Raw genomic sequence first — 12,269 nt, forward strand, 5'->3', positions numbered from 1 at the left:
CCAGGCTCTGAGCCGGAAATCACTTGCCCCACCTTTCATAAAACAGGATTTTTTCCAAGTGGTCTGCACGCCGTACATTCTGTAGTGCAGGAAGGAACATAAATATGGCAGCTGGAACCCTGCCATGTGAAGCAACTTAACAGAGAGATGAACCAGAAATGGAAGGGATGGACAGGAGCAGAAATCTGAATGGAGATTTTCTTGACTTCCTACAGGGAAAGCTTATGGTAAATGAAAGGCATTGTGCTCCTCCCTGTTTTCCCTGGTGAGTGTTTTCTTTTCCCTTGGGTTTAATCAGATTGCAATCCTGGAGAACCCCATGGGGCAGCAAAACGGTTTTGATCATCCTAACTGGGATATTTTAGAGATGTAATAGTCTAGTTAATTAACTGATAAGCAAAAGCTTATAGGTTAATGCTATAGACTACACGCATTCCCCCCGCACCCGCCGCCAATAAATTTTTTAGCAGACTGACCAACAGCCTGTCTCAGTCCTGGCTTGCGACGGGTCCAGGACCTACCCCCGCTGCAGCTCTGCATTTAAAGGGTTATTAGGAGGTAGGCGGGCAGGCTGCCCGGCTCACTTCCAGCTCACGCCAGATCCAGAAGCTCAGACCCTACCCCAAACAGACTGCTGCCACCCCTGTAACAGAGGCAGCAGCATGGGGTGATAGGCGGCCGGTCCCTGAGGGGATCTCTAGCTTGGCAACCCACCCTTCTGCCTCTGATACAGAGGCAGCAGCGCAGGGTGGCAGGGGGCTCCTTGGGAGTGAGGCGCACTGGCTGCCAGCCCCACCCCCGGGTACTATAGAATAGTCGAGTAACCAATAAGAATTCATGAGGTTACTCGACTATTCAGTTAACCGATATTTAAGATCCCTAGGATATTCCTGGGTCAAAACATAAATCGAACTTCTTTCTGCCCTACCTTAACAGGGAATGGAGGGGCCAAGGAGAAACTGAGGCATCTTTTGCTATGGGACAAAAGGAGCAGTGTCCCCTCCCATACCTTGGTTCACCTCAACTCTGCCTAAGATCTATATGCTCCTTTTCCTCCCTCCCCCCCCCACCCAACTTTGCAGGATAAAATATAACCACAAATAATGTTTTATATGAAGACAGAACTTTAGTAATTACTTTAAATACACCAAGCAGCTCTGTGGCACCTTAGAGGCTAACAGAGATAATATATCATGAGCTTTCGTAGGTAAAACCCACTTCATCAGCTGAGAGTACTGATCTGATGGAGTGGGTTTTACTCAGGAAAGCTCATGATGTATTATATGTGTTAACAAGCAGTCCTGTGGTACCTTAGAGGCTGTTTTTAAAGTTACAGACTAACACAGCTATGCCTTGGAGACTTTTGGGTAATGACTGACCGTTATTACCAGCTGCTGAGTGTTCAGGAGGCTGTGTGAAATAAACTAGATCCCTGTCCAGTTTGTAGCTGAAAAGTGTCCATATCATAGGTCACCCTTGCAGCCAGACTAGGCTCGTCCTATTACCAACAGCCCCAAGGGCACGAGGGACACAAACTGGGGGGTACTGCAGGAAAAAGCCCTAGAAATTGTCAAGCTCAGGAGAAAGTTTAGGTCAAGACTTACGCTTGTTGCTCTTATTAAAGTAAACAATAAAAAACAGGAAGGTGGTGGGAGAAGGTGGGGTTTGGGGGCTGGCATCAAGCTCTGTCAAGTTGTTCTCACCAAACTTCAGTCTCCACCACCAGAAATGCTGTGAGATATGGTCAGCTTGGCAGCCTTCTTGCAGCTGGCTGGTTTTCAGAGACTACCACAACATTCATAAAAGGCCTAGAAATGAGACCCCTTCTGGTTTGAGCTCTGGTAAAGAGCTAATCTCCTCAGGCAGGTTCAGATCCCATGATACTGATCCAGACACCTCACTGGGCTCTGCTTTCTGGATCTGACTTATCTCTAAATAGTTTCATTAGTTGTAAAGAACTCAGGAGTCCGGTTCCAAAATGTCTGACTAGAAACCAGTGATGAAATCAAGGAGTGAATCTGGTGCTATTAATACACAATGTCTATAGAATCTAATGATAGTAAGACTCTGTCCTTCAGAAGGCTCTCCATAAAGCAAGGTCCCAGTGTAAAGACGGTTCTCAGACTGAATTTCCCTGGGCTCTCATGGAAGCCTAATTTGTTCTATTTATTTTCTCTTCCCAATTGAAACTGCTTTTATTTAACTCCACATTGAACGATGATTAAACGTTCAGTGGGTCTCATTTAGAAAGCTTCTTGAATTAATTGAATTTGAGTTTCATTGCCACCCTTCAGTAGATAGATGCTTGAACATGAGTGGTGTCAATGGAACAGTGATAAGTGCACAACACTGATAAGTTTGTTTATGGTTCAGTTGTAACTTCTACAGTAACAGTTTTTCACCATTTTTTCTCAGGGCTCATGCGTGGCAGCTGTAGAAAGCAAAACCCTCTTTCTCCCCAGGACAGCTAGCAGATACTTAACTGAACCATTTTGCTGCAGACCTTTACAGATAGAAGGGGCTGTTGATGACTGGTGAGTTCACTCTGTAGCCCAAATTTTGTGTGTGGCCTCTTTGAAAATTCAGCCAAGAGCTAGTTGTGATGTTGATGGTTCTGGCTCCAAGGGCCAAAAATGGCTGCACACCTGCTTTGCAGTTCTCCTAAGCCTCAAGTCTGCTGAGGGTTGGTTTAGTCACTGGCACAGCAGGTAACAGCAAAGCAGTTGGGGATTATGAGAGCACAAAGGCACTCCAACTGGGCAAGATGCTATATCTGATGCTAAGTGTAACCTTGTAGGAAGTCCGTGGCAACCCTTACACTGGCACCAGAAGAATACCCTGTTACTCTCCATCAACCCCGGTGGCTTTATCCAGTGACCCTTTGTGGCTTTGGTCCATGAGGTAAGAGCTAGCTCTCTTCCATGGAGGAAAACAAAAACAACCTCCCTTTGTAATCGTCTTTAATCTAACGTTTTCTTGGGCTGCCATTCATAGCTTTGTCTCTCTTCTCTGCTTTGCCCATTTATTTTCTATTACTAAGAAAAAAAATCCTCACCTGTCCCTGGAGATGAATGGTTTCCTTGGAAAGTTTCAGATTCCCTGCATGGTCTGCTGCAGGCCCTTCTTAGCCTTTTTCCCAGCATGGTGCCCTGTGCCAGGCCCGCCGTGCAGGTAGGAGCTGGTCTGCAATCTGCTTGGTATGTAGCCAAAGGGGAGAGAGACCCTTGACAGTCCCCCAAACAATACGCTGCTCTGAGCCTTTTATCTTGCCAGAATTGAATTCCTTGTGCGGTGTGGCTCTTCGTCTGAAATGAATGGGAAAGCATCCTCTTTCTGAGCTGAGGAATGCAGGCAGACAAGCCAGCTTACACACACCAGTGGGCTGAGTGGGAGAGGGTAGCTCGTGAAGCTGAGCCCTAGAGAGGGCAATAGGAATTTCCTGTCAATTAGCAGTGGGTATGTACTCCAGCACCATCCCCAAAGACGGCTCCATTTCAGATTGGAGCAGCCTAGCCAGTTCAACCCCCTGCAGCACAGGAGCATCAAGAATCTCACTTCTAGGCCAAACCTGCTGGCGTCATTCCACATAACTCCCACTCTGGCTAAGTTAGAAGGGAAGGGACTAGCATCTGGGACCCACAGACATAGGGGAATCACTCTATGGTCTGGCAACTCAGACATGGAAGCTGCCTCTGTAGCATGTCCCCTGCCTGCCCCAACCCTATCGGAGAGGAGATGTAGGTCCAGGACTCCAGGATGTAGCATAAAGAGTGCTCATGAGGAATGTGTCCCAATGTAGGGTTGGGTCTCTGGGCAGCAGGGCTTACTTAAACACACTCTTACGTTGGCTTATCTCCATAGCTCACTAGGAAGCTGATGTGAGAGCCTGGCATCCGCCTCGGTAACCATAGGGGCAGTCAGCAGCAGCTAAACATCCTCTAGGGCCTGATGGGAGGTTGGCAGGAGAGGCCAGATTGCCAAGTGGTTAGAACACTAACCAAGGAATTGGGTTCAATTCCCTGCTCTGCCAAAGACTTCCTGTATGATCTTGGGCAAGTCACTTAGCCAGTTTGTGCCTCATCTATAAAATAGCACAGTCCTGCTCAGGTGTGGGGGGGTGAATCCATTGAGTCTATGTTCTCGTCCTGGGCTCCTCACAGATGCTACATGCTGAGAGCCAGGTAAGTACCTGAGGTAGGACCTGATGGTTTTGGACTCTTGTTCTAGGAAATGGAGTGAGGAGGATAAACAGGAAGACTGGGAGAGGAGCCCGCACAGGAAGCCCATAGAATGCATAAGGGCAAATGCTTTGCCTGGCACATTCTGGTTCTGACTCCAGCGGTGAGGCGGAGTAGCAGATGGGCCTCTGATTAGCAGCTTATCCTGTTACTCCTTTCCGTGTTCAAGGGAGACAGCCAGGTATTAAGTGCCGAATCTCTGGGGAAAGCGCTGTAATTTTGTAAGGAGCTGTGGCGGCTTGCCTCCCAGCCCTCTTTGATTTGCTGTTAAGTGAGTGACAATGCTGCTCCCAGGTGTTGATGGAGGATCAGTGAGCTGCATCCCAATTTCTGTTTTACTCCAGAGGCAATATCACCCATTCTCTCTCTCTCTGGTTTTTTGTGTCTCAGTTGTGGATGTTTACAGCAAGGTGGTGATGTTTGTCATGTTGACAGTGCCCAATTGCCTGGGATGCTGCTGGAACTTGGGGAGCATGAAGGCTTAGCTCCCCAACAGCTTCTTGACACCAGTTAATCATTTCCGTTGCCAATGAAACTCACCTTTAGAACATACCTGTGGAACTCACTGCCACAATTTATTAGTGAGGCCAAAAGCTTAACAGGATTCAAAAGGGGGTCTCTGTTTCTTTGGTTTAGGGCTAGATTTGTCCTTCCTTCAATGCAAGGTCCCTGAGGTGCAGACTCCAGCACTGGAGAAGGTTGCACCAGAAAGCATCTGCAATTGTCTCTCTGCCCCATGCCTGGTTCTGTCTGGGGGAAAGGGTGTGGCCAGAGTGGCTGACAGCGCCTGCCTCTGAGGACTGTCCCCCATGGAATCTGTTGTGTTCCTTCTTCTGGGGCATCTGGCACTGGCCACTGTCGGCAGTGGACCTTTGGTCTGACCCAGCCTGGCCGTTATGTCTATGTTTGCAGAGTGCTTTAAGAGCCTTGGATGGGGGCCAAGCCGTGGGGTTCGTCACTCAGAGTAATCTCTTGCTTTGTTTTATGGCCCAGCTCTGACTGAGGAGCAAATCAGGACCCTTTTTCCCAGCACGTAGCCTGTGGTTACCCTAAAATGCTCTCACTGGCCCTCTCCTTGCTCCATCAGGGAGGTGGGGCCCTGTGTTACTTTCCTGCCCCCAGAGGCTGAGGCATTGGATGACTAGAGGGCTCAGTGAGGCTGAAAAGTGCCATTACACACGAAGGGTGCGGTTGTCAAATCAGGCGGAGCCTTTTGCAGCCTGGCTCTCTTGCACTGCGCTGACATTTCAGCCAAGCTGCAGACTCAGTCAGGGGCCCCAGGCCTGGGAGAGCTGTGAGCGTCAAACCCAAGCCCTTCTCTAATGCCTGTGCAGGAGACTCTCCAAGGGCCGTGCACCCCCATGTGCACTGTCCATGGTCCTGAATTACATCTCACTCTGCTAGTAGCCTGTCCTGGGAGAGCCAGACTGGCAGTTCCGTGCCTCACCAGTCAGCACGTGCACCTGTACAAAATCTACTTTGTGCACTGAGTGACGTCAGAGGAACAGGAGGATTTAATTTCCAGCTCATTATTTGCCTCTCCTACCCCAAAACTACTCACCTGGATCCAAAGGGTAAGTCACCGGGAGAGCCCATCTCTCCATAGCATGTTTAACACAAGACTCATTAACAGACCAGGTGCCTCCATGCACATTGGCACACATGCAACCTGTCCAGTTCAAGCAGAGAGGCTGCTGGCTCCAGGAGCAGAGAAATCCCTGTTACTCCAGAGCTGGCCTGGATGGTCTCACCAACTCTGCTCCATTGCAAGATCCCAGTGGTTGGGGTATGTGCATGCAAACCTGCATTATTCTGTTTCCTCTGTTAGCACCTTGCAGGACCAGAGGAGAACTTCTTCCCCTAACGTAAGCTTTGCAGAGACCTTTTTCTCATGTCTTCCTCAAATCTCCTCAAACCAAAAAGGGGAAAGATCATGCCTGGATCACACAAGTTCTGCAAGGACCAATCATTCCTGGTCTAATGACACAAGGGCCATACCTCCTCAAGGATCCTCATTCATACTCTGTGATTAACCGTGCATGGGTGAGTCCTGTGCTTTTGGGATAAACTCACGTCCCATTTGTGTATGGCACATAGTTCAAAGGCCAACCCTCCCAACCTCTGGACCATGAGCTTGTTGTCAGGCAATGCCTAGTACCACGTTGGCAGCATATCCTGGAACTCCTATGGCACTGATCAGCCTTCAGGAAGCCAGACACCTTTTGGTCTGGTTTAATGTGAGGGCAGTAGCTGGTGTCTGTAGGGGAAACGGCAAAGAATCTCGCTCTCCTCTGTAGTAGGGTAAAGACCTGCTTCAGGGAGGGAAGTAGCCCAACTCTGTCGCTTCTCTTCAGGACTGTATGTTAGTGCAGTGCCCCAAGGTTCGGTTCTAGGACCAGTTTTGTTCAATATCTTTATTAATGACCTGGATGAGGGGATAGATTGCACCCTCAGCAAGTTTGCGGATGACACTAAGCTAGGGGGAGAGGTAGATACGCTTAAGGGCAGAGATAGGGTCCAGAGTGACTTAGACAAATTGGAGGATTGGGCCACTAGAAATCTCATGAGATTCAACAAAGACAAGTGTAGAGTCCTGCACTTGGGATGGAAGAATCCCAAGCATGGTTACAGGCTGGGGACCAACCAGTTAAGTAGTAGTTCTGCAGAAAAGGACCTGGGGGTTACAGTGGATGAGAAGCTAGATATGAGTCAACAGTGTGCCCTTGTAGCCAAGAAGGCTAATGGCATATTAGGATGCATTAAGAGGAGCATTGCCAGCAGATCCAGAGATGTCATTATTCCCCTTTATTCGGGTTTGGTGAGGCCACATCTGGAGTACTGTGTCCAGTTCTGGGCCCCCCACTACAAAAAGGATGCGGACGCATTGGAGAGGGTCCAGCAGAGGGCAACCAAAATGATTAGGGGTCTGGAGCATATGACCTACGAGGAGAGGCTGAGGGACTTGGGTCTGTTTAGTCTGCAGAAGCGAAGAGTGAGGGGGGACTTGATAGCAGCCTTCAACTTCCTGAAGGGAGGTTCCAAAGAGGATGGAGAGAGGCTGTTCTCAGTAGTGACAGATGGCAGAACAAGGAGCAATGGTCTCAAGTTGTGGTGGGAGAGGTCCAGATTGGATATTAGGAAAAACTATTTTACTAGGAGGGTAGTGAAGCATTGGAATGGGTTACCTAGGGAAGTAGTGGAGTCTCCATCCCTAGAGGTGTTTAAGTCTCGGCTTGACAAAGCCCTGGCCGGGTTGATTTAGATGGAATTGGTCCTGCCTGAGCGGAGAGCTGGACTTGACGACCTTCTGAGGTCTCTTCCAGTTCTATGATTCTATGATAAGGGGATGGTTGGATGAAATAACATGATCTTGGTAACTAATTGACCATTCATTATCAGTTGGAAATAGGTCAATGGAGGGATGATAGGAGTTGCTATAGGGAACTTCTGGGTGTCTGGCTGGTGAGTCTTGCCCACATGCTCAGGGTTTAGCTGATCGCCATATTTGGGGTCGGGAAGGAATTTTCCTCCAGGGTAAATTGGCAGAGGCCCTGGAGGTTTTTCGCCTTCCTCTGTAGCATTGGGCACAGATCACAGCTGAAGGACTCTCTGCATGTTGGGGCCTTCAAAGTATTTGAAGGCTTCAATATCTGAGACATAGGTGAGAGGATTATTCTAAGAGGGGTGGGTGAGATTCTGTGGCCTGCACTGTGCAGGGGGTCAGACTAGATGATCATAATGGTCCCTTCTGACCTTAAAGTCTATGAGTCTATGAGTTAGAGCTTCCAACAAACTATGGGCCAAATTTAGCCCTAGTGTAAGTGGTCTGTCTTGACCTCCATGGAGTGAAGTCTGCTTATACCCGGGCTGAACAGCCCTTCTCAACCTAATACTTGCCTGGTGAGCGGGACCATGGCAGTGGAAACAGGCCACGGCCATTGTCAGGGCTCTCTCCATGAGGTTGTTATGGCAATGTTGCTTTGGGGGCCTCCCGCTGCTTGGCAGGCGGCACGCAACAGGCTGGATTGTTGTTCTGCTTGCAGCAGGGCACCAACTGAGCTGCAGCCTTTAATAAAATTGAGCTGGGGAAGTGGTTCAGGAGAACTGAACAGCCTAGTGGCTTCCTGGAGGGCAATTGATCCCCACAGGCCTGTCGGCAGTCAGAGCTGCTCGGTAAACAGCTCTCTGTGGGGGGATGGACTCTGCAATGCACAAGCCTCAGCCATGGATCAGCTCTGACCCCTTCCCATTCCCAGGCAGATTTGAGAAGCCAACCCTCTTCTCCGTCTGTAAAGACACCTACGTGGTCAGCCTGACAGAGGGTGGACAAGAGTCTCTTCCCCTCTCGGTCACTGGAGGGCTTGCACAGCATCCCACAGGGCTGAGCATGCAGTCCAGAGATGTGGCTTCTGATGGGCATGTCTGACCCTCCTGCAGGCTGGCAAGGAGAGTGTTAGCCCTCCCCTCCTCCGGCAGTTGTGTCTGTCTCCCTAGCTGAGAAAGGAGCACAGGTGTATGCCCTCGGTTTAGATTCTCTCAGATCAGCAGGGCTAGGCCAGCTATGGTGAGTTCAGTCCCAGTAAAAGGCCTCTGTTCTCCTGGATGGGGTAGGCCAGATCAGTGTTTCTTAAATTTTTTGAGATCACAGAACACCAAACAATATTTTTTGAGGCAGAACACCTAAGGTTACCAGATAAACATTTGTTGAGCAGTCAGGCACCGGGAAAAGCAGAAAAAAATCTTGTCACACACAAAAAAACCCCAAAGAAGTGACAAAAACAAAGAAGAGGTCACAGCACAACTGCAAGTTGTTCACAGAACACCAGTGTTCCGTAGAACATAGTTTAAGAAACACTAGGCTAGATTAGGAGTCCATCCTTTTGTGGGTGTAAGGAGGAACATAGTCTCTAGAAAAATCATCAGGGTTGGACACTCAACTGAACTTCTAATGGTCAGTTATCTGCTGGGCAGGAGATAGAAAGCTGGGAGCTATTTGCAGGCTGGTGGTAGCCATGCGCTCTAACATGAGGCTCCTCTAGGCCTGAAGCATGTATTACGGAGCAGGATAGATCCCAGTTGGGCTCCTCAGTTGGTAGCTCTGGAAGAACAGAGGCAAGTTGCCTGTCACTAATCCACAATGATAAAGGCTTGGCTCCAGGATAAAGCTAAGACGCATCCCAGCCAGCTGAGTTAGTAGCATCTTTGTAGTTCACTGTGTTGTAGGCCTGCAGGTACCTCAGACAGGATGAGCAGAGATATTGGGTGGCTGTCCATAGCCATGAAATCAGCCCTGTGTGCTACCCAAACCTCTTCCATGATGTCACCTGATCTAAGGACTCCAGAATGTTGGCAGCAGCTGGATTGTATGGCTGTGCCCTATGCTTTTGCCTTGGGATTTGAGGTAGAGGATAGGGCAGTGGGTTTATGAGATTGGTGGCTGGTTTCCTAAGAACTGGCTGGATTTGGGGGGAGCTTGTCTAATGTCCCACTGATGATGGCAATGAAGGAAACTCTAGAGTAGTCAGAGAACTGGTCACTGCCAACATTAAAAACTACTAGATCATCTAGAGTTGCTCTAACCCCATTTAAATGCATATTCTAACTGCCCTTAAAGTGTGTATCTTTCACAGTGTGGTTAAATGGCCATTGGACTCGGTTATCAAGGGTGGTTTGTGGAGTCCTAGTGAAAGATCTGCTCTAAGAATAATTTTAGGGATGTTCTCTGACCTGTGCCGGAGAGGCAGTCAGAGAAGACAATCACAGTGGTTTCTTCTGGCTTTGGAATCTGTGAAGTGGGACAGCACAAAAACCCCAGCAGCTAGTCTGCGCTAACGTGCAATGGTGGGGAACTTCAGGAAGAGTCTAGTATGGATGGATCCTTGTCTGTTTCAGGTAAAGGAGTAGACAGTCTTCCATGGACCAGCCGTGACTGAACCTGTCAGGAGCTGGTCTTGGACAGATTTTCACACCAATGATGCACAGGGGCCTGACTCTCACATAGCGTCCCTGAGGGCTCTCAGCCCTTTGTGTAACTTGTTTGTAGGAGCACTCCTAGTTCTGTGGGGGTTAGATCCGGCACTTGTTGAGCCTGGGTGTCCTCCACCTGTAGGAGGCAGGAAGAGGGCTCTGTTCATCACCCTCAGGGCTTCGCTCTCCGTCTGACTGGGGGAAGGTGCACTAGTGCACGTCTTCGTCTTCAGAAGATTGCCTACGGTCTGTTCTGTGTTGCTGGGGTGAAAGCAGGTCTTGTGCTATGAGCGTTCAAACTGCTTCAGCAAGGATAACCGAGGAGGGAGACCTGGGCCAAGTGCCTCGCTGCCTTTCACTTCGTGCTTTAGCAGAGCTGTTTGTGGGAAGTGCCTTGTGATTAAAGCACGCTCACAGCACCCAGCTACCAGGAGCCTCCCTAGGAGGGTCCAGCAGAGGTCAACCAAAATGATTAGGGGGCTGGAGCATATGACTTATGAGGAGAGGCTGAGGGACTTGGGTCTGTTTAGTCTGCAGAAGCAAAGAGTGAGCAGGGATTTGATAGCAGCCTTCAGCTTCCTGAAGGGAGGTTCCAAAGAGGATGGAGAGAGGCTGTTCACAGTAGTGACAGATGGCAGAACAAGGAGCAATGGTCTCAAGTTGTGGTGGGAGAGATCCAGGTTGGATATTAGGAAAAACTATTTCACTAGGAGGGTGGTGAAGCACTGGGATGTGTTGCCTAGGGAAGTAGTGGAATCTCCATCCCTAGAGGTGTTTGTCTCGGCTTGACAAAGCCCTGACCTGGTTGATTTAGTTGGAATTGGTCCTGCCTAGAGCAGGGGGCTGGACTTGATGACCTTCTGAGGTCTCTTCCAGTTCTATGATTCTATAGCCCGAGCCAATAGCCCCTCTCTTGCATTAGCTGCAAATTACACTAAAGGTGAAAGGGAACAAAGGTGACCTCAGAGCTTGGAGAGATTGGAATAAACTCCAAGCAGAGCTTTTAAAAAGGCTGATGTAGACCAGGGCTTTTTCAAATGAATTCTGTGTCTGGTCTGCTGAGGGGGGGAAAGGGAAGGTACCTGGACAAAGCACAAGAAGTCTGAAGCAATCACAAGCCCCAGTGTGTTCAGAAGGAAGGTAAATTGTAGCTTCCTTTGAATGCAGCCCTTGGGGAATTATTGGAAATCTATAATTTTCCAGTTGTAACTTCTTATTTTCTCTTGTTATGGAGTGGGTTATTTAAAGTGCTTAATGTGTATCAAAAGGAGCTCTCAATCAGCATGGCACAGAGCATCCATCTCATCTGTGTTGATTGTGTGGAGACCTACCTGTCTGTGTTTGTTGTATCTTACCCTCTCTCCACCTCAAGATTCATGCATGCATCCTTCGAGTCTCTGAGCATCTTTGCTCTGGAAGGTAGAGCTTGTCTTTGAGAATTACACTAGAGGGCTTGATTCATTGACCGAGTAAAGGGTGAAACAAAATAGCAACAGGAGTATCCCCTAGGCAGCGGTTCTCAAACGTCTTCCAGGAGTACATCAGTGCATCTAGAGATTTGCCTGGTTTTACTACAGGCTGCAAAGAAAACACCAGTGAACTTAGTACAAACTAAAATTCCACCCAGACAATGGCTTGTTTATATTGCTCTATATCATATATCTTAAATGGTGAGAGAGTTCATTTTACTGGGGTCACTGGCACTCAGGGCAGAAAGTCAAAGCCCGAGTTTTTAACTGGGGATGTGCAAGACAAGTCAGACTCCTGAAAGGAGTGCAGCAGCCTGGCGAGGTTGATAACCACAGCCCTGTGGCGGGTGAAAGGGCTGGCGCATGTTTCTGGCGTGTATGCAGATGCAGCGGGGGATAAAGTGGTATAAGAGAAGTAGGTATTTGGTCTGTAAAGAAGCCCTTCCTGCTTCCAGGTAGAATGCAATGTCAGTGCCATTTGAAACAGCCAGACCTGCAGTGACAGGGACACAGGTCTCTCCAAAAGCCTTGACGAAGCATGACACAGCTTAGCCAAATGGGCTGGCTGCACATTGGATTTCAGGTCTGATGACCC

General features: G+C 48.9%; 1 long non-coding RNA gene across 1 annotated transcript; it reads left to right on the forward strand.

Moving 5' to 3' along the window:
- The first annotated feature begins 2,360 nt into the window (after window positions 1–2,360).
- Window positions 2,361–3,628, forward strand: LOC142819072 (uncharacterized). The gene is made up of 3 exons (XR_012896771.1): window positions 2,361–2,534; window positions 2,798–2,901; window positions 3,041–3,628. It is a non-coding gene; the product is annotated as an uncharacterized LOC142819072 (long non-coding RNA).
- Window positions 3,629–12,269: the final 8,641 nt, after the last annotated feature.

This window comes from Pelodiscus sinensis, chromosome 20, assembly GCF_049634645.1.
Source record: "Pelodiscus sinensis isolate JC-2024 chromosome 20, ASM4963464v1, whole genome shotgun sequence".
Classification (NCBI taxonomy): domain Eukaryota; kingdom Metazoa; phylum Chordata; order Testudines; family Trionychidae; genus Pelodiscus; species Pelodiscus sinensis.